The sequence below is a fragment of the Aythya ferina genome (assembly GCF_964211825.1).
Source record: "Aythya ferina genome assembly, chromosome: 2".
NCBI classification, from domain to species: Eukaryota; Metazoa; Chordata; class Aves; order Anseriformes; family Anatidae; genus Aythya; species Aythya ferina.
The window spans coordinates 34,611,262-34,633,150 of NC_140297.1; the positions used below are offsets into that span (position 1 = coordinate 34,611,262).

At 42.3% G+C, this 21,889-nt stretch overlaps 1 long non-coding RNA gene across 1 annotated transcript; it reads left to right on the forward strand.

Annotated features, from left to right (window-relative positions):
- Nucleotides 1-1,316: 1,316 nt before the first annotated feature.
- Nucleotides 1,317-13,914, forward strand: LOC311432922. Its single transcript, XR_014690427.1, has 3 exons — nucleotides 1,317-1,424; nucleotides 2,076-2,149; nucleotides 12,753-13,914. It is a non-coding gene; the product is annotated as an uncharacterized lncRNA (long non-coding RNA).
- The last annotated feature ends 7,975 nt before the right edge of the window (nucleotides 13,915-21,889 follow it).

The following is a 21,889-nucleotide window of genomic DNA, read 5'->3' on the forward strand; positions in this document are numbered from 1 at the left end:
CTCTGCAAAAAGACTTACTAAACGAATGGGAGATACTTAAGTCATATGACATAGGATGGGTCAAAGCTACAAAACCCAAATCTTAGTAAAAGAAGGGGCAGTGGAGAGAGGAAGGACTAAAAACATGAGCAGAGGAGGGAGGGTGGAAGACCACAGCTAGCTTTGGAAGGACAAAAAGCTGGAGTAAATAAAAGCGTGGGAAGAGCAAAAACCTCAGGGACAAAGTAATAAGTTTTCATGTAAAACTGCATGTGCAGAATATCATAATGAAAAATACAGCACCATTGTCAGGGGACCTGGCTGCTTAGGAAGCAGAGGCTGAGCAATCTGGCAGGGAGGAAATAACCCCAGTGTTCATTAGTCAAAGGCAGAGATATACCACAAAAGTAGATTTTTTCATGACTTCCATATGTGACTAGGAAAATGTGCAGGTTTGGTGCCCTCTGACTGTGGCCTATCTTCACTGTGCCCATGGTAGCACATTCCCAGCCCCTAGCTGGGAATCCCATTTGAGTGCACCACATCTTTCAGCTTCCCCTTGTTTGCAGCAGCTCCTCCCTACAAAGGATTGACACAGTCCATCTCCCACTTGCACAGCTTGCACTGACATTTTCCCCTTAATTGTGCTTTGCTATAAGCAATTTCATCTATCCATAGGCATCAGTGTATTATCTGTCTATATCTCCCAGGGTTCCTGGTCATGTTTATGTCTTCTAGATTTTTATTTTCTTCTCTGCTTTTTTCTGCCATTTCAGTTGCTGGTTTGATTGGATGTCTATTGTATTACATGTGTGCTTTTGAAAAAAAATCAATAGCAATTAACTCAAACAGGGAGATGTAAGCATGCTCTAGCCTGTACCTGCTAGCCCAAACAAAGCTGCCAGGCCCACCAGCAGCCCGCAGGGTTATAGCCCGGGTATGTGGGCTCTGTGACTTTTACATGTTTCTGGAGATATTTGATAGGGAAAGGATATCAGATTTCCAAAAATATTCAACAGGGACTGATTCCAGCCAGCTGTGGTTCCTCTTCTGAGGGTGGAAAATGTGAACATTGAGTGGTTTTTGAATTTGTTGCTGAATTTAGCATTAACGCAAGGGAGGAACAGGCAGCATGGAGGCAGGGCTGTGGGGAAGGTGTCGTGCTTGCTCCTTCCCTGGGCCCCTGCTAAAGCACTGATCTTGACTAAACTACAGCATGCCTCTTGTCCTTGTTGGCACCTCTTTGGTAGAAGTGTACACATGAAGTTTTAGTGCTGAGGGCACTTAGCATTTAGATTGAAAAGGGAGGAAGCAGCTACCCTTTGCCTACTATCGTTACACAGTAAAATTACACTGACCCTGACCACATCTCTGGTTTGCCTGGAGTGCTCTGAATTCAGGAGGACTTTAGCTGCACAACAAACACGCAGCAATCACCATCACAGGTAAAATGAAACACATGAATGAAGGAAAAGTAAAGCTCTTTATTGATAACTGGGTTCTGCAAAGCAGGTTCCCAGATCTAGCTTGGTATCTTTTCCTCGTGGCTTTCAGATAAGATCACCTCAGAAAAAAACAAGTCCTCTTCTGGGCCATGGGCTGCTGTTCCTGCAGTGCCCAGGTGGATTTTTTTTCCAGATGGAAAACTTAGTGCAGATCTTTTCCTGACATAAATGTAAAATAAGCCAACATAACCAGTAATGTATAGAAATCTGTTTTGTAGAAACCCAATTTACAGATAAGAATTTCATTTCCTGTAGTCAGGAACTATTCAAAAGGAAGTGGGGGTGAAAGAAATTGGAAGAATTAAAATAATTGCATTTAGCTATTCTCTTCCTCTCCAGACACCCCATTATCTAATCTCTTGCATTTCTAATAAGCTGTGATCAGGCATTTAGTTTGCCCACGGCTGATATTCTATGTCAGGATATCAACTAAAGGACAATATAGTAAACCTTCTACAATAAAGTCTTAAAAAATATGATTAGGTATTAGTGGTTGTAAAATGCATTTTGTTTTTACAGAAAAAAAAAAAAAAGTGATGAAAATGTGTGTTTCATATCAGAATTAATCACCTGACAGCTGGACTTTTACAGGCAGAAATCAACCCACCCAAGCTTTCAGCTGAAGACTTCTGGCTGAACACTAACATTGCTGAGTTGCTCATATGGTAAGAGGAACACAAAACCCTGAAGTACAGGGGAACTTCACCAAGGAAGAAAAGCAAGAGCAAAAACTTGCATTTTACTAGGATCACTGCTGGTGCCTGTCTTAATTTGGCAAAAGGGGTGTAAAAACCTGGGCTTCTCCAAGGGAGAAAGCACAAGCAGCACTTCGAAGGTGCAGCAAATGGAGCAGTGAATGGCACGATCACTCTTGGTGCTATTTGACTTTTAGGGAAAGAGAAAAATGTGCACACTTTGCTTTCTGAAAGAGCAATTTTCTTCCCAACCTTTTAGAGCTATGAATGGAAGCTCTTAAGAATGGGGAATGAGAGGAACATTAAACGTAAATAGTCATCTAAGAAAGACACAGCTTTCAGAAGGATGATTTTGGCCTTGCAGTATTTGTAACATGCTTTTCAATGTAAAGATGGTTAATGAGAATTTCTTGCTTCTCACTTTATGATGAGGAGAAAATGGGGCATATGAAAAAAAAAAAAAAAACACGAAAAAAAATAAGAAGGGTGGAAGTTATACTTGCAGCCAGGGCAACATACAACCTTTTCCCCATCATTTGAAGGAAAGGAGCAATTTGTTACTGAAAGACTGATTGGGGAATGTATGTGGTACAGAATTCAATTTCATTTTCTATGAGAAATTTTAACTTTTTAACCAAGCAAAAAGAAACAAATACTTTGTGTTTTAGGGATGCTCAGTTTTAAATATTTTTTGAAATATTTAGCATTTTCATTAAGAGCATATATTTTCCCACAAAATTAGATATTTGTTTCAGTAAAAAGAAATCCATTGCTATTGAAATACAGTCCCATTAACACCACCAGTGCTAGCAGCAGCATCCATACTCTTGACAAAGGAAATAATGAAAGAAATCCCTACCCAGAAGACTGTCTTTTACCCTAAGAGCAAGAAGAACTCTTCTCTTCCCTATGCCAAGTTTCTAGACAGAAGTAAGGTAAAAGGCCACCTCTGATGCACTGGGTGTGGTGGGATAGGAAACTGCTATGGGCTTTCAGAAGTTAATTCTCCTGTCACAAAGCCTCTTAGTCCACTCAGTTACTAATGTGGGAAGAGAAGGCTGCAAGAGAAAGGAGCTGGAGGATTCTTAGATCAGGAGCTGGCTGCCATGGCGGTTACTATTTAGCCTTTTGCAGGATGATTGCAGTTGATCACCTGCCCACAAATGTGAGGGAACGTAAATCTGGAATTTGTGAATTCATCTGTTGTGTTTTGACAGGAGAGAGGCTTTTGGCAGCCAGTTAGTGGAAATAAACTCTCTCTCCAGGGCTCAGAGCCATGTTGCAACAGCTAGAGCGTATTTATGCCCTCTCATCCACACATTTCTGAGAGGCTGTAGTTCAACCAGCTGCAGGGCTCTAAATTGGAAGTATTGTTTTAGCAAGAGGGGAAAGTCCTTCAGTCTGGGAAATGGAGCTGTCAAATATATATTTATATTTATATTTATATTTATATTTATATTTATATTTATATTTATATTTATATTTATATTTATATTTATATTTATATTTATATTTATATTTATATATATTATATATTATATATTATATATATTATATATATTATATAATATATAATATATATTATATATTATATAATATATATTATTTTTTTTTTCTGAGAAGTGTTCTATCTGCTTTTGGACTAGGCTCTATTTGGGTAGTTTAGGGGGATGCAAACATAAAACCTCAGTAATTGACTTTAGATCAGGTCTAATTGTTGATGCCATGTTTGTTTTGTTTCATGTGTGGGAAGATTTCATCCAAAAAAAAAAAAAAAGCCAAAACACATATAAAACAAAGTTTTTATATGTTAAATTTCAGTTTAATTAAATCTATGATTACAGAGCTGCATCCTTGGTACTGTAGAGCGGTATCACTGATGAGCAAACATCAAAGCTTGCCAAGCTGAGGACAATTAGATAAGTACCCCAAGCCTGGCTGCTAATCTGAACCACTCCATATCTAGTTTTAACCACTTGAGACTGAAAATGAATCTCTGAATTTCATGAGAACAGGAGTTCCCATAAGAGCTCCTATACTCCTTGCTTCCAGGAAGAATGTGAATCCCTAAGGAAGTAGTCGTGCACATTTCAGTATCTGTTTCCCTTGAAAAAAATAATAATATTTCTTCTATTTTTTATTTTTTTAATATGAGACAGTTTGGCTCTATTTAAGTTAAAGTTTTAAATAAAGCTCAGTAGGGTGTGGAGCTCTGGTGTCCTCAGGCCCTGTTACAATAAGATATAAGATAGTGCCAATAAAGAACTCCAAGTATTCAAACTGCTCTCTCTATAAGCCCAAAGAGAAATGAAGTAGAAAGGTGGAGTAGAATAAAAAGATTGAGCCTGGAATTGATCTGAGCTGATCTTAAAAAAGAAAGGATGCATTCATCTAAAGACAGTTTCTAGCTGTGGACTTTGAGTAGTTGGTCTGGGCCCTATAAAGGGTCTTGAGTCTGTATGTAAACATTTTCTGTTGCTTTTTTAATCTTCTGAGGAGACGAGCACCCCATGGGTTGGGCTGTGACTAGTGCGCTTAATTCTTGCCAGCAGCCTCTGGGTGAGGCCAGTATATCCTGCTGCACGGTAAGGAAAGGTTTTTACACTTGACAACAGCATGTTATTTCTGGGTTTTATTACATGTTTATCCTCCCGGCTCAACAACCCTTGGGTGGACTCGTCATGTCCCTGGGTGAGAAGGACCGCCCTGAACTCCCACATGGGCTGTTAGCTGCTGCCAGGAGAGAGGGACCCCCAAGGCACCACCTACATGGGGTGGATGCCAGGAGATTGTGGCATGGGGCAGGGAAAGGCTGGGGCACAGGCAATGTGTGTGTGCTTTGTGTGTGTGTCTGTATTTACACCTCTCATGGCAGCTGATTGCATAAAAATATACAAAAGGCTCTACCTGGTCAAACCAAAGACTTGAGCTTGCCTGGTATCCTCTCTCCTGGATACCACATCAAGAATAAAAATGGGAAAACATGTATGGCATTTTCCCCAGATACCCAAAGTGGGTACTCTTCCACTTTTGAGATATTATCTGTCAGGAACTTCCTGAGACAGATGTGGTTTCTCCATAATTACTAACTCCCAAAAGTTTTCCCACCTGTGAGCTTCTCCAGTGCCCCCTGAACACACTGTGGCACCTTGTATCCTGTTATTACTCCCTAGTCCAAGCCCTTGAGTTGGAGAAGATGGTGTTACCAATTTCTAAACATCCTCACCATGTCACTCTCTATACTGCTGAGCCCTTTTGTTCCTTTTTCTGTCCTCCAGACTGGAGCATCCTGACATGGTAAGTCATTGCCCATTCTGAAGCTCTTCTATTGTGGATCAGGTATTGAAGCTTTCCTCTGGACCTTGTCCAGTTATTCTGCACCCTTTTTGTGAGGAGAACACCAGAACTGCACAGATTATTCACCATATGGATCAGTCATTAATTTGCACATAATGTTCTTTTGTTTGACCTTTATTCCTATCCTACTAATCCCCAATATTTTCTCTGTATTGTTGTTGTTGTTGTTTTTTTTTGACCTCAGTGCATCAACGGTATATTCATGGACCTGGGGTCATGCTCCTGAGGGTTAATGATCAACTCACAGTGCATCAATTCAGATGTGAAACTATGATTGTTTTTCTTCCCTATGTATCACTTTATGTTTATGTACACAGCTTCTCATTTACTGTTTTATTGTCTAGTCACTAAGTCTCATAAAATTCTGCCACAACTCTTTATAGTCAGCTCTTGTCCTTAACATCACCAATACTTCTCTGTAGCCAAGAAACTCTCTGTTCTCTCTGTTCACTCCCTTTTACAGGTCACTTGCGAATGCCTTGAGAACAGGGGTTGCACGGCACAGACCTGCAGAATTTTTCTGGTCACCTCCCTCCACTGCAAGATGAAAGCTGCTCCTCTCTTTCCTATCTTTTAACTGTATTTTTGTCATGCAATGACTTTCCCTCTCATGGTATACAGGTTGATTCTCTTAAAAGCTTACAGTGGGGAATCCAGGGACAAATTTTCTGAAAGCCTTTGGAAACCCAAGTAGGATATACCAAATGTATTTTCCTATCTATGTGTTTGTTGATCTCTCCAAAGAACACCAATATGTACAAATGGCAAACGTCATGCTGACTGTTCCCAAGTAAATCAAATTTATTGAAGTGTCACTGAATTTGGTTCTTCATTACATTTTCTACTAATTTGCCTAGTGCAGATTTCAGACTTGCAGGCCTGCTGCTTCTCACATCTCCCCTGGAACCTTTCTAAAATGTTGGCCTGACATTTGCTATTTGACAGCCACTCTTCAGATATCAAGGGAGTTTTAAGCAGAGTCATAATCTGCATTAGTCATTTAGTGATTTCATCCTTGAGATCCTCTGAAACTCCTGCATGACAATGTCTGCTTTTTGGCACCTGGATGCTGTTCATTTTGTTGAGGTGTTCCCAGACCCAGTTTCTGGGCACAGCTATTTCAGACAGACTTGCTGCCGAAGGATTCTCATATGGGAATCCACTCTGTTTCTGCCACTGTGAGCAAAGTGATGCAAAGGATTAATTTAGTTTCTCTAATAGCTTTATTTTCTCTGAGTGCTTCCTTCAAACTGATCATCAACTGACTCCGCATATTCTCTGGCAGGCTTCCTGCTCCTGATGTGCTGAAAAGGATGATTTATTACTAGTTTTGATTTCTTTTGCTAGAAACTCATCAAACTCCTTTTTGGCTGTCTAATTGTTTTTGTACGTGTGATCTTCCAGAGTGTCTGTTATTTTCTAACTTAATCAATTGGATCCAGCTTTAGCTGTTTGAGGGATTTGCAGTTCTTCTTCTAATAACCTCCCTTATCTTGCTGTCTTACAAAGCTGCCATGTACTGCCCATTCTCAAGCCGACTTGATGAATAATGTGCATCAGCCTTGTGCTTCCAGCAGTGTCCTTCAGCAGACTCCTTGCCTGCAGGAAGGAATTAATTTTCTTTGTTGTCCCATTTTGCTTCTTTTTAAAAATATTCCCCATTTAAATATGTTTCTATTCCAAACCAAGTCCAGAATGGCCATTTTTCTGATTGTTTTCTCCAACATGAAATAGTTATTGCCTGTTCTACCTCACATTCTTGTGGAATATCTGGCCAATTTGAATGGAAATTATCGACGTCTACTGTTTGTATTGAATTTCCTGCTGCTGTGTCATCCTGGAATTCCCCCCATGTCCTGCAGCCAGTGTATGCATCAGAGCTGGAGAGGCAGCAACACACACAACAATCTTCCCATGTTGTTTTGATAAAGTGAGGTTCTTATTTATGCCTGGAATTTTAATATACACATTGCATACAGAAGTGGTTAATTCATTAATTTGATTGATTTTAGCACGTCCTAATTCAAACTTCCTTAACACTTGGTATTACAGTGTCCCACTTACTGTCTTCCTTCAAGTGTATTTCTGATACGTCTGCTAGGTTGCCTGCACTTAGACTAGACATGTCTGTTCCTTTACCTTATTTCTTAGACAGGCATAAATGTTCTGCCTCTCTGCCTCTCTCTCCCCAGCAGTGTGTGGGTACCGGGAGCCTTTCAGAGGCAGCTACTCCAGAAATCCCAGTTGCCAGCTCCTCAGAGCACCGGCACCTTGCGTCACCTCTCTCCCACTCTCCCCTCGCCTTGGCTTGCCTTTCCTATGGTATTGCTAACCACATGGACCACAGCCATCTGCTCCTCCTCTGCACTTCCTAGGAGCTGGTGGAGGCTCCCCACGAAGCCCTCCCCCTTTCTGCTGGATGCTGTCTCTGTGCAGAGGCTGTGGTGCCCTAAATAGGCTTTCTCGTCTGAATGGTCCCACCAACTTCTCCTTCCACCGCTGTCCCCAGATGGCAGAGGAAAGGCTCTTTTCCTCATTGAGCTGTAGCAAATGTGGAAAGGGAGAAGTGTGTTAAGAAAAGAAGAGCTATGGAAGAAGAGGGTAGAGACAGGGCATGTGAAAGTGGCTTTTTTTGCATGGATGGCCTACTTTTGCATGTCCCAGCCCTGGCTGCTAATTCCAGGGACCTCCCCACACTCTTTCCTGCTCTCATCACACCCAGAGCACCCCTTCTGTGCCTGGGGCTGTGGCCACAAGGCACCACCTGCACTTGGGGAATTTAATTTCCTTCATTACTTTGTCCAAATACGGTGAATGCCATCCTAGGGTTGCGGGTGCAGTAGCCCTGGGGAGCTGTTCAGATGTACAAAATCAAGCAGGTGCACAGGAATTCATAGGATTCGAGTCTGGACATGTAAGTTTAAGGCAGGGCCTTAACCTCTCTGGTTAATTAAGTAGAATGATTCCAGCAGCTCGAATAAAATGTGGGATTTTAATAAAATACAGTTACAGTGCTGATTATTGGGATGCTAGCAAATGCCACATAAAACTCTTAAAACATCAATTTCCTCTGCTTCAGAATTTTTCCCTCATGCAGTTTCCCTTGTCAGAGGGACAGGATGTCTGGGCAGGCTGATCATTACAGAGACATTGGTAAGGAAGAGTCAAAGCTTTATGCAAAATTTCATATGCAAACACAGGGTAGGATGCTGAGGGGAGCCACAAGGAAATAGTAGGCAGTTCTGTAAACACCTCGTACTTTATCTTATTTGTGGCTGCTCATTCTGTTAGCATTTGAAATCAGTTTTCAAACACAGGCCACAGGCAGGGCTGTTGATTCTGGGAGCTGTCGTAATTTGTGTTCATTTAATTAGCTCCGTGTTGATGCTGCTACCCTGCGCATGGTGCTGACCAAGCTGTGTAATCTCCTCGTTGACTGTGCCGTAGCACTGGTAAGCCCTGCAAGGAGATCCTGCAGAAAGCATTAACCTTCCCTGTCCGACCCTGACCCTTATATTTGCACACCCCCTGGGCTTTCATTCATCTCCTCTGCCAGTTCAATTAAGAAAGAGAAAAACGTGTTCGTTTTCATTGGCTGGTCTGCGGGCATGTGTTTGTCTGACATGAGACGTCCTATAAAGAAATGCTTATAATGCGGCGGGAGCACCAGTACTACAGGGTACGTTTTAAAGACAGTGTTCAGAGGTTCAGCAGCCTGATTCCCACTGATATTAATGGTAGGCATGAGGCTAAATCTTTGTGCATTGCTTTCAAATCTGACCCCGGGAGACATTTCCTGATGGGAAGGGGCGCAGCCCGAGAAATAAAAGTTTACAAAACCAGAGAGCTGAAATAACTGAATAAAAACGAGGAGGCAGAGGTGGAAAACTGAATGAGTTATGGCTCTGCTAAGCTTGCGTGTAAGCTGTAAATCCCCGAGACGAGTGGAGAAAAGATAGAGTTTAATCACAATCGCAACTTTTATGTATTTTTACCCAGTGGAAAACGTCGTGGGCTTGACCTCATTTTTATTTACCAGACCTCGGGATCCTGATGCCCTGTGACAGCAACCACTGATTGACAGGCTGCACAGCCGGCGAGCTGCAGGGCACGCAACATCCCAGCAGGTGGCTTGGGTCGGGCTTTGGGGAAAAGGGACTTAAAATAGCTACAAAAAGTATCAGAGAGCTCATTCATGGCCTATTGATGCAACAACCTCAGCTCCATTTCAGGGACTGAGGCGGAAATCAGGCGATCCTTCCACACCCTGAGCACTGCATCAATATTGCACAACACTTGGGTCTAAAATATGCTTTTTTTTCTCTATACCTTTTATGATTTTGAGTCAGTGGAGTGATGCAGGGTTACATAGCCGTACATCCAGCCTGCAGAATTTAGGAGGTGAATTTAGCTTCTGCTCAGGGGTTGGTGAGAGGGAGTGAATCCCACAGGGGAGGGAAGCAGAGGAGGGGGGATTTTGAGGCACACAGCTTGGTGCAATGAAAGGTATTAGTGGTGGATGGCAGGAGCCAATACCTGGGCTGTAGCTAGAGCCATGTGTTCTTTGATGCTGACAGTAATGTTTCCAAATGCTGCTGGAAACAAGCAGCACAAGCATCTGAAGTTCCTTAGGTTTTGCTGCCGAGTCATTTGGAAGATTTTTAAAACGGTGCGGCTTGGCTTTAGGGAGGCAGAGCCCGGTGGAAGAGCTGCCTTGCTGTTGAAAGCAGGCAGGAGACTGGCTTTTTAAAACAAAGAAAAGTAAAAGTAAAAGCCTTCCTTTCCTCTTTTCATCCCACACACATTTCTGGAATATTAGGTTCATAATTTACAGCAAGCTGCATGAAGGGATTGCCAGCATAAAGTAAGCAAAATCCTAAGATCCAAAATATGAGCAAGTCACCATAAAAGCAATAAAGACCCATGGAGAGAAAACTGTGTTTTGGAAAAGGGACAAAAGAATAATGAAGACCAGACCTAGACTTCTAACATTTGTAACATTGGCTTGAAAAGGAAAAACATAATCAACAGTTAAAGTAGGAAGCCAAGAAGTATGAAGAGAAGGATGTACAGAGGAATACCCCAAACTCTCTCTCTCTTTCTTTTTTTTTTTTCCTCCTTTTTTTTTCTTTCTGTCTTTCTCTTTTTTTTTTTTTTTTCCTCTCTCTTTTATTTATTTATTTATTTATTTATTTTTCCCAGCCACAATAACAAATGCAGCAGTTCAGCAATCCTAGGTAAGGGCAAAGCCTTTGTCAGTTCTGCCCCGAGAGGAATGCTGCACACCTCAGAGAGGGAAAAATGCGTGCTAGACCATAAAGCGAACCATCGTTGCAGCCTTGAATGAGTAGGAAAATGCGGTTGCTTGATGTGCTTTTGCTCCAACAAAAGCCTGTCCTGCTCTGTCCTTCTCTTGTTATGTGATTAGGTGGGAGTGAGCGTAGGATTTATCCCTGGTTTGACCTGATACAACTGAGCTCTAGGGACAGTGCTGATCGCACTTACAGAAAAATGTTTCTCATCAACACTGGGAACATCAGTGAAATATAAAAATATCCTTTTAAACTGCAACCATACAGGCATGAGCCTTATAATTAAGGGTAATGAAATGACCGTGGACCCTGCTCTAAGTTCAGCTGTCAGAATCAGGGCATTAATGTTTTAGACAAAGATAGGATCTGACTGCTTTCCCACAATGGCTCCTCATTCCTCTCAACTGAGCAACCACAACATCCATATTCATATACCATTTTTTTTTCTCCAAAACATTGCCCTCAGACTTGCTCATTTCCATGCAAGAACTGATCGCAGTGTCCTAGCAGCCCCACAAAATTTCCTACCCTAATTGCAAGTGTGCTCTGGAAAGGAGCTCTGCCCACAGCCGGTACAAACAGGGTCAAGGCAGAGCTGAGAAGCAGAAGTGACATGCAAAAGAGAGACCTCTCTGGTCATAAACTGTTTTTGGAGGCTGTGTTGAATCCAAGAGCAGCGTCTGATTTGACCTCTTATGTTAATAGGCCCACTGTTTCCAGCCTTTTTCTGACGCTGCTCTCTGGTACATCTGCTGTAAGTGGTTATCTATTTAAATGAGCATTTTTTACTTGGAGTGGATTGGGTTTAGCTCTTCTAAAAAAAAAAAAAAAAAAAAAAGTAGCACCACTTTAAAAGCAACAAGAAAAAACTTAGGGGAAAAAAAAAAAAAAAAAGCAACTCGGTGTGGCAGAAGTCCCAAAATTCATCTCTGAAAGCACAGAGCTGCACTCTTTTGAAAGTGCCAGCTCTGGGAAATGCTTGGCAGCCCCTGCAGGGCACCGGGTGCCCTCAGATCTCAGGATAGTGCTTGCAATTTAAAGGTGCTCAGGAGCCTGCAGGATCGAGCAACTAGCTGCTAAAAAATATTGCATGCTTCTGGCCCCTGCACATACCCACCACAACAATACTGCAGTCATTAAAGAATTATAGGCTTTACCAGGAATGGTCTTACATCCTTGCGATTAAATCTAGCACTCAGTCCTATTTTCCATCCAGAAAGCTAAAACACTTCCACAACAAAACAGATTAGTAGAGAAAATATGGGGCTGCTACAACTGGTGACAAAGTAAAGCAAAAATAAAGCAACATGGAGCTCGTGGGTGATTTTTCTGCTTCTAGCTGTAACTGCAGTCTTTTGAGTTTCCATTCTACTGTGACACCAGATGAGAAATTGCATCTGGTGATGACATCTGTGTATGTTCGGTGGTTGTTTATTCCACTGAACAAAACTTAGGTGGCGAGTCATTCTGGAAATGCATTTTCATAGAGCATGAAGAAGTTGCTTTGCTTTCTAGTGATGGACTCAATTTCATAGGGATTGAGCAACCTCCTTCCTCAATGAGTTTCCCTGGTGCCAGTTGAGGATACTGAGCACATCACAGAAATACATCACTTCCAAGGAGTGAAATCCTGACTCCTTTGAAGTAAATGGGAGTTTTGCCATCAATCTGGCTAAGATTTCATCCTAGGTCTATAAACATTTCTGTCTGCTGCCTGTATATATATTCCGCAAAATCTCTGATGCTCTGCTGGCCTTAGCCACTCTTATGGTGTGTATAAAACCACTCAGGTCATCTTTTGGAGCTTCCTGTATTTTATAATGATAAGAAGAAACACTTTGTGTCTAGGAGCTCCTAGAAAATATTAAATGTGCAAAAAGCCTAAGCCCATCTTCCATTCACAGCCCTCTCTGAAGTGGGGAAAAACGAGGAGGAGAACGCGTGCCGTGATTTCCACATCTGCCAGCCCGCTCCGATGTGCGCTGCCGAGGGATGGGATTGGCTGGTGGTGGATGGGAACACATTAATCTGAATATGTATAAACATAAACCATCCTGAGAAGCTACTGCCCGGCTTCATATCCTGCCCTCCCTCCTCCACATATTGAATTAGTGCATTTATAATGGCATCTTTGTTTATTTAATAAATCTAAATTTCAATTAGAGACCACTAACAATTAGTCATACAGACTAGATATGACAGATGGGCCTCGTCCGTGGCTGATTACACTAAAAAACATTATGTGAATCTATTTTTAAAATACTATAATTCTAATACCCTTGCTGCTTGCAAAAAGTCCATAACATTAGTGAGAAATCTGTCTTCCGGATAATTTTGCTGTATGCACAGAATATGGGGGTTATATTATAAAAGTGTTCATTATTGTTTCCCATTATCTTGGCATCATTGCTAAAAATTATGGCAATGTCTGTGTAAAGAGATGTAGCACAGTATGACGATTTGGTTAGTCTTATTTCTTTATATGGGCTTGATTTAAAACAAGAAAACAACAAAATTATCCAAGATAGATAAATACTTGCATAGATTATGGTAAAGCTGGGCAAGGCCTTAATATTTGCCTTGACTCCCTTGGATTTTTGACATTTTAAAAGTCAGCTATCAACCGACAGCTATTTAAAAATATTTCTGGTGGTACAAATTAAGAATTCCCTCTCCCTCCCAGCATGAAATTCTTGTGTTGTGTGTGTGTGTGTTGCTGCCTTTGATATGCTCATGTAATCTCATGTAAACTAAATAAATGGAGGATTGTAGGTTTCATCAAAAGGACTTTAAGATTTCTGCTACTAGTGTTGGATATTTTATAGCTTTTGAAGCCCCCATCTAGTTCAAAAGAGCAGGGAAAATGATCACAAAAAGGTTACACAGAGTAGTATGTTTGAATGGCATCAGAGAGATGGGTTTTATTCTCTTGTCCTTTCAACTGTACTCTCAAATGTTCACATTGCTTCTTTTTGTAGCTGGCTAGCAAAACTGAATTGTAATGCCGTACAACAAGGAATGAATCTGACAGAAAGCAGTCTTTCCTTAAAAAAAAAAAAAAAAAAAGAGAGAGAGAGAGAGATTTATCTAATTTTCTTAAAACTATTGCAGAAAAACAAAAAATGATTCCTGTATTAAAGAAGATGAAAAGGTTAGGTGAAAAGCCTTTTGAGGAACACCATTGAGAAAATCTGGAAAGGGTACATCAGATAACCCAAACCTGCCCCAGAGAAACACCAATCTTGAGAGATTTAAGCTAAAATCAGAAAATTTACGCAAAAAGGCCATTTTAATCTAAGATGTAAAAATAACATAACTCAATTGCACTCCATGTTTCATATTGATAGCACAAACCTTTGTCCTTTTCATTTATTTGTATCAGTGGCACTAAAACCTTTAATGCCTGGAGAGCCAGTTTGTCATCTGATAGAGCCTCCAGCGGCTGTGAAAGATGAAATATAAAGGGAATACAAATACCAGACGGGAGCGTTAGTCTCACAATATATGGCCCTTCTGCAAATCCAGTGTAACAGAAAGGGCCATAAAGCAATTTAACTGGTCTCCAGAGGAGGCTGTGCATCTTGGCAGGACCCAGGGTGACAGCTCTTGCCACAGGATGCTGGGCGAGGAGGAGGCAGCACCGTGCAAGTGCTGCTACAAGCCCCTCACTGTTGCAACAGCCCCTTAGGTTTGGCCATAATTTGGGGTTTTCCTTAGATAGATTGGTGTCTTTATAGTGCCTCTTGAGGACACCGAAAGAAAGCAGTGAAGAGACAGCATACAGTTTCCCTCTTGTATCTGGACCTGGGCTGAGGGCAGTGCAGCTACAGTGGCTGGGATGTGTGGCACTGTTCAGAGAAAATCATGGTTGGTAATGCTGCTGAGATATGTTATCCCCCAGCAAAGGAAACATCAAATATTGTATCCTTATTTTTACAGCTTGCTTACTTGGCTGACAAAATGAATAGTTTATGTGTCTGTCTGTCCATCTGAGTCAACGTGGGTTCTCATGTTTGAGCTGGCTGTTTTCCCTGGAATGGAGAGCACGTTGTCATTAATCACCACACGATGATGTGCACTAGAAACAGTGTCTGTGTATGAGGCAAAAGAGGAGCTGCATACTGCTCTGGAATTGCATGCTGAATTCACTCATCTGCATGGCTTGCAAATACCTTTTTTTTTTTTCAGGATGAAAAAAAGAAAAAAATGCAGCATGTGATGGGAGCACCAGGAAGGTTTCCAGAACAATGTGCAACCCCTGGTTTGCTTCGCATCCCTCGGAAGTTCTTTGTTCGGTGTCAGCAGGAGACTTAGTGCTGTTGGGTTACTAATTGCACATTTTAAGAGGTGCTCCATGGACCAAGGTTAACTCCTTGTAACAGCTGCGGTTGGGCTGCAGTTGACATGCTCTGGTTAACCAGAAGTCCAGCACTGCACCAAACTCATAGCAAATGGTGGTCAGCTTCTTCACTGGGCATAAACCTCCACCCCTCCATCTCCCTGCAAAGTGGAGAAGACATCCCACGCAGGGGTCTGCTGCCTGTGCTTCCTCGACACATCTCAGCCAACCTGGGTTTTGGGAAGGGCTCTTTTTTCCCATCTGAAATGCCATATTCCCCATCCGACCTTGAGAAATGCCCATATGCCAGCACTCTCCTTGATGGCAGATACCGTGGGACCAGCTGACCCTTGCCTGGGAGGAGGCCCTCATGCCCAGGAGGTCAGCAAGGTTGGGTTGCGTCAGGTGATGTGTGGACACACATTGCCTCCCCAGGAGGGACCTGAGCCCAGGTGATGCTGCAGAGGTGATAATCCTTCAGGTTTCCATGCCTTGCTCCCTCACATCTTAGTGCGGAATTTGGAGCTTTGCTGCATCACTCTAGATGCAAAATTTCATGCTATCATTCTCCACCAGAGAGATTAGTAAACCTATGAAGCAATGAGTTGCACCTAAAAAAGTAAGATGATAAAATGACTGAGGGAGAAATCTTTCTCTTGCTGTTGAGTGGTGCTAAATTGGTTGTAATGGATAAAACAACACCTTCTTCTGCTTGCAATTACAAGAGGGAGAAAGCTGTGCCGTACGTGTGCTTGATGTCTGAATAGCTGGTGAGACAGTTTATTTTCTAGTTCATATCCAAATGCACCAGCATGACAGATGATACAGAGCTCCTGCTGCTTTTTGCTGCAGACCATCGTTACTCCTGTGGGTGAAATATGGGAGATATATGATATTTATAGAAATGTGAACTGTGGACTCTCCTTCAGACTGTACCCTTTGGGGCTGGAAGATGGATCTTTTAAGGAATTCCCCTTTCATGCTTCTCTTCTATCTTTCTAGTCTTCCTTGCAGCATGACCCCATGGGGAGCACACAGTCCTACTCAGATATTTTTTCTGTGGCAACTCTGCAGAGGCAAAGAGGAGGCCCTGGGAGAGTTAATTCTGTGTCAAGCAGCATTAGCAGTAGCTCTGATTTCCAGTTGGAAATCCCTGGGGTTGGCTGAGGACAGTGCTATAGACAGCAGTCGCTCTCCTGGTCTGCCCTCCCGCCTCACAGATTACCCCAGGCCCGCTGAGGTACCCCAGGACACCTCATTTGGCATCCAGCTGATGGAGGGACAGTACTCACAGAGGACTCACAGTCCCTGCCAATGCCCTAGATGATGTCAGGTTTTCAGCCCTCCCACTCAAATCAGAAGGAACAGCTTGATCCCCAGGCTTGTGCTGTTTCAGCAGAGGAAATGTAAGCACTTCGTTTTCTCCACATATTTTCTGCATGTTTTTTTTTTCTAATATTTCGTTTTCATTTTTCCCTGTTATTGTATATTGACTTGTGAGTCAATCAGAGCAGAAACCTTCCCTGCATGAAGCCTTATATCTGATACTGTCAGCTCAATACCGTCCCACCCTCCCCACACAGTGCATGGCTGCATTCAAGTCTCTCCTCTGAAGGCAGCTTGGATTTCCTGCCACGACCCTCTCACAGAAACGTGATGCTTCTGTTAACGCAGGCCCTCCTGAAGAGCTATTCCAGCTGAAACAACCTAAGCAACGTTTGCCACAGAAGCCTCCAGGAACAGACATTTCTCCTCCACCTGTGGTCCCAGAGCTGCAGGGCTTTCAGAGCCCTTCCGCCCAGCCAGCCTCCAGGAATTTTGCCACTTCAAGAGCCTGGAGCTCTTGAAGCTCCCTCCAGCTGCTGACAAAAGATGTTTCATGGCCATCACATAGCCTTGTTTATGTATATATGTTGCTTTGAGAAGAGACTGGCAGTTCCAGCTCAATCCAGGGTTTCTATCAGCAGCCTCTTACAATTCCTCTCACCGCCCTGTTTAAATCTCAGGCTTTTCTTAAATCCCAGGAACTGACAACAGTCTAAATACATGAATATTAATCTCATGTCACTAGGGCTTAATATTTTGCAAAGCTGCACAGGTCTTGCATTAGCACATCGCTAATTTTGCTAGTAAATAGCAGCAAAACCTACCTGATTCTGTTTCACTCTGGTTATTCTTCTGGTTGGATATAGAATGGAAATGAGAAGCGGTGAACTGCCTCACCACCATAAATACCATTTCTAACACTCATAACGTAAGGTTGGGTGCCCCCATCTCCTGAAAACACTGTGCCACGTGTGGTAGGAGAGGAGTTTTTCTCCAGGCATGTATTATTTTTCTGAGGAAAAAAAAGCCACATCCTCAGCTGGCTTTCTAGTGGAGTCACGTCATCAGGGAGCTGCGAGCATTTCTCCTCTTTAAGTTTTATCTCCCCATCACACAGAAACGCGATTTCAATAACTTATCCTGTTTGTTGTGCTAGGAATGGGTAATACTTTCAAATCCATGGTGACCACGAGGTGGAATTCACGAGGCCTACAAAACAGAATTTGAATGCTGTCTACTTCTTATCCTACCTGTTTACACAGAAATGTTTTCTGCCCTTTAGGACAGAAACACAAAAGGAGTGAAGCAATCTTTGCATTTCTGATTTAAACGTCAAAGGAATTAGGAAACTGCTATTTTTCATTTCTTCCAAGGTATCTTGTTGTGCAGGCCTGGAAGTATTTAACATGGCATTTCAAAGAGATTTGATTTCTTCCTATAACAAGGTATCTCTCTGAGTAATCTCAGCAATGCCCAATTTTATGGAAAAGGTTTGTGATCTGCATTGGTGCACAAACAGAGCTTTGTAGTGTTCATTTCTTGTTAGCTGCTGGAAATGGACAATTAAGTTGCCCTGACAATACCCAGGTGCTTCTTTTCTGGTGCAGAAAATTGTAATCTTCCCAGGAATTACCCAGTTTACCTTTCATCAGATGAGCAGGATTTTCGCTTTCATTCTCTATTTTAAAATTCACACAGGATTCGGCCGGTAAATGTCAGGTGCCTGATAACAAAAGCACATATTTACTCTGAAGCCAGAAGCAGCTATTTTACATGAGACCTGGAATCTCAAGAAAACCGTGATTTCTCTTTGACTGAGCTGTAAGTCAACTCGTTAGTAGACTTTATCCTTGTAAATGGTTTGATATTGCCAGTAATTTATTTTGATCCTGGCTGGCTGTGCATGAGAAGTATCACTGGTGATGTTCAGAGATAACGTGCAGTGTTTTTCAGATTTCTTTCTTCGGGGCGATGAGAAGAGCTTGGCTGAATGTGCCTGCCTGAATAGCGCCTTTAGTCGTGCACGGTGGGGTAACTGACATCACATCCTACTAGCAGATGATCGGGGCCCTGCCTAATGTGCTCGTTTAATTTGGCAAATGTAAAAAACTCCTGAACAAACAAGGAAAGCAAACAGTCTGAAAAGCAGCCTCTGGCCTTGGAGGATGGTGCAGATGAGAGCAAGACTGGTGACGTGGGATCCACCTGGAGAAGCAACCCCTTGGTCAGCAGAGCACAGGCAGCTGCCGTGTCCCTGCCAACTCCGTGTCAGCTCCACAGGCACAGCTGGAATCAATCAATCCCTCCACGTCCTGTGACTCTTGAAATGTTAGCACTTGAGAGAGCTGAATCGTGGCCCCAGCCACATCCAGGCTTGCCCAGCTGTGGACGCAGGCTCCAGAGGCTCAGTCTCAGGCTGAACACACACATAGGTGTATGTACACGTGCACACACACATGTTTTCTTATTAATGGAAGCAAGGGCAAAATATTCTGCATGTTTATATCCTCATTTGCATATAAGCTGCCATTCAGCAACTGGTTGGCTCATTGCCTTTGTTTTAAAGTCCTTGCTTGCACGCTGTTCAAATGTTTCTGCTATTAGGATATCATCAACAAACTCAATTAAAACTTCATATATGACATACTTACACTTTCATTTCCTCATTAAAATACCTTCCTTGATAGGAATCTAAAGTTAAAAGAAATTTCAGAGATTTATAGGTTCTTGAGGGGTTTATTTTTAAGAACTCCAGCTAATAACTTGCATAGGAATCTTCATTTCTCTGTAGGTAATTGCAATTGCTTGAATAAAAAATAATAAATAGAGCATAAATCCACTGCCACTAGAATGGATTTCATTAACATGCTTAATGTTTTCCGGAAATTTGTTTTTCATCAACATTAAGCAATCAAAATTGTACTGCCTGCTGGAGTTAAGTCCATGTCCTTTGAGGGGCTGATCATCTGTTTTGAAGTCCTGAGGGTTCTGAGGTTCAGAGATCATGCAGAAGTAGAAGCACACTGCCCACAATAGAATTAGTATCACTTAAAAAAAAAAAATCTTTTAAATTAACTGAAGAGCCATCCTCAACTTTCTATTTGGAATTTGACTCAGACCTTTTAATGGGATTGCACGTTGCTGCAAATATAGCCAAATGACTCTATTAATGAATTTAATTATATTTATGATTCTTATACCTATAAACTGTAAATTAAATCGCTTATACCTTTGTACACTTTCCAATATACGGTCATTTCTCCCAGCTCCCTGAACTATCACACCAGGGGCTTTTACCAGCTCCACCAGCTATGCAGCAGGCAAGTCCAGCCTGGTTTCACTCAGAAGCATCCCAGACAGCAGAAACATGTTCAGCAGCCAGCTGCCTGCTTCCTTTCCACAGCGAGCACCAAGTTGGTGGTGTTTTGAGGCAAACATTGAAGGAAGCAGACCACAGACGTCTTTTCAGCACTGTAAACTACTGGGGGGAGTGCTAAGGCATGTGATTTTATTTAAATAGTTGTATGATTAGAAAAGAAGAGCATCTGAAATTCTGAAAGAGTGTTCCTGGCTCACTTTTGCTCTGCTGATCTAAATCATTGCATTAGAGACCAGGGCTGTGATTTGCTCTGTTTAGCTGAAACCCTGCACAATGATTTTAATGGTCTTCACACAGATCATAAAATGTCTTCACAAAGACTCATTTGCTCAAGGATGAAATGGCTTTATAGGTATTTGTGTATTATGCCCTCACTAGTAAAATATTTTTAAATGTAGTGTTTATAATGGTTAAATGATTAAGTTTGGTGTTTATAGAGGGGTTATCTGGTGAAAGCCTGTGAAGTTCGCAGATGGCAAATATGTGTAATTACCATGTTGGGTACCTGTGAGAAGTAGGTGAATGTTGCAGGGGTCAAATCAAAAGGAGATAAACCTCAGCTGCATCACTGGTGAATCATGACTGAAGTCAGTAGCAAAACTCCCATTGATCTCAGCAGAGATACCACTTTACTGACCCTGCTATAGCAGAAAATTCATGTAGCACAGGGACTGAGCACTGGGAAATAACACAGAATGTCTGGGCCATCTCCCGAAACAGGCTGATTAAAATCGGTCAGATCTGAATACTCTCTGCCTCTTAAACCAGTCTGATTTTAATCAGCTTCTTTCAGGAGTTGCTGTGAGGATTTTTTTATAAGTGTGTAAGTGCTTTGCAGACTTAGGCCTCCTGTAGAACTGTAAAACACTGATTTTTACAAAGAGGTGAAAGAAACAAAAACACATAATACTCCTCCTCCAGTGGCTCTGTGAGAAGGAGAAATCATAATTTATCAAAAAAGCCAAAGCAGACTTAATATCCCCGTAGCAGTTCAGCTGAAAAATGTGACCCTGGCAGCAGTGGATGTTTTGCAGCTTTATTTTACTGCTTATTTCAGTGTAAGAATTAAAGCTAATGTAAGACCATAAACTCAAGCAGCGTAAACATGTAATTTAACTACAAGAGCCTATATTAATAATACCCTGTTGTTTGAAGTAGCAAGAGAGGTGAGCAAGGTAGCACATTTTAAGACATGAAGCCAGCCACATCCCCCCTGCTATAGAGGAAGCATGGATCTCTCAAAGCGTAGAAAGAAACAAATATTTGGGAAGGAATCAGACTGCACATTCAGAATAAAAACAGCACTGGGGTTCTTTGCAGGCATGTCTTCACCCTACCCTTGCTATGCAGCCAACCTAAAAGTCTTCGGCTAGCAAGCAGCCAGAGCTTTAGAAGGACTCGGATGGCTTAGAGGATTGCTTTTGGGATACAGAAGCTTTCATCCCTACGTCATTGCCCTTGGCGCCTGGCCAGAGTGGGCCGTGACCAACAGCTGCTGCACGATGAGTCCTACAGCCTCGGGAAGGGCTCATACGAAGCAGGCCGAGGGTCTGGGGCCTGCCCGCCTGCGCTCACAGCCCTCCGCCAAAATCCCCATGAGCTGTCCTCAGGCAGCCCTGGGGAGAAAACACAAAGCTTCTGGTTAACATTACGTTAGTACTAACTACAATCGTGGCCAGACTTTTGACAGTTCGCCGTAGCAGGGTTCTTGGATGAGATGTTGGGTTTCAGTCAGTAGGAAATATTTTCTAAATCAGATACGATCTTCTTCATATTTTCCTCTTGTGTTATAAAAGCAGTCCTAATTGCTCAGTTCTTCAAGCTACATGGAGACAAAGTTGATCTGGGGAAAGAGGGGATTCAGAAGTGGGAAAGATGAGGCTGGGCTGGGGAAGGAAACCAGGCTCCCCTGATCAAAGGAGGGGTGCAGCTCTTCATGTGGTTACCCAAAAAACTTATTGCCAGTTACTGTGAAATTGCTGCTATATCAACAGACA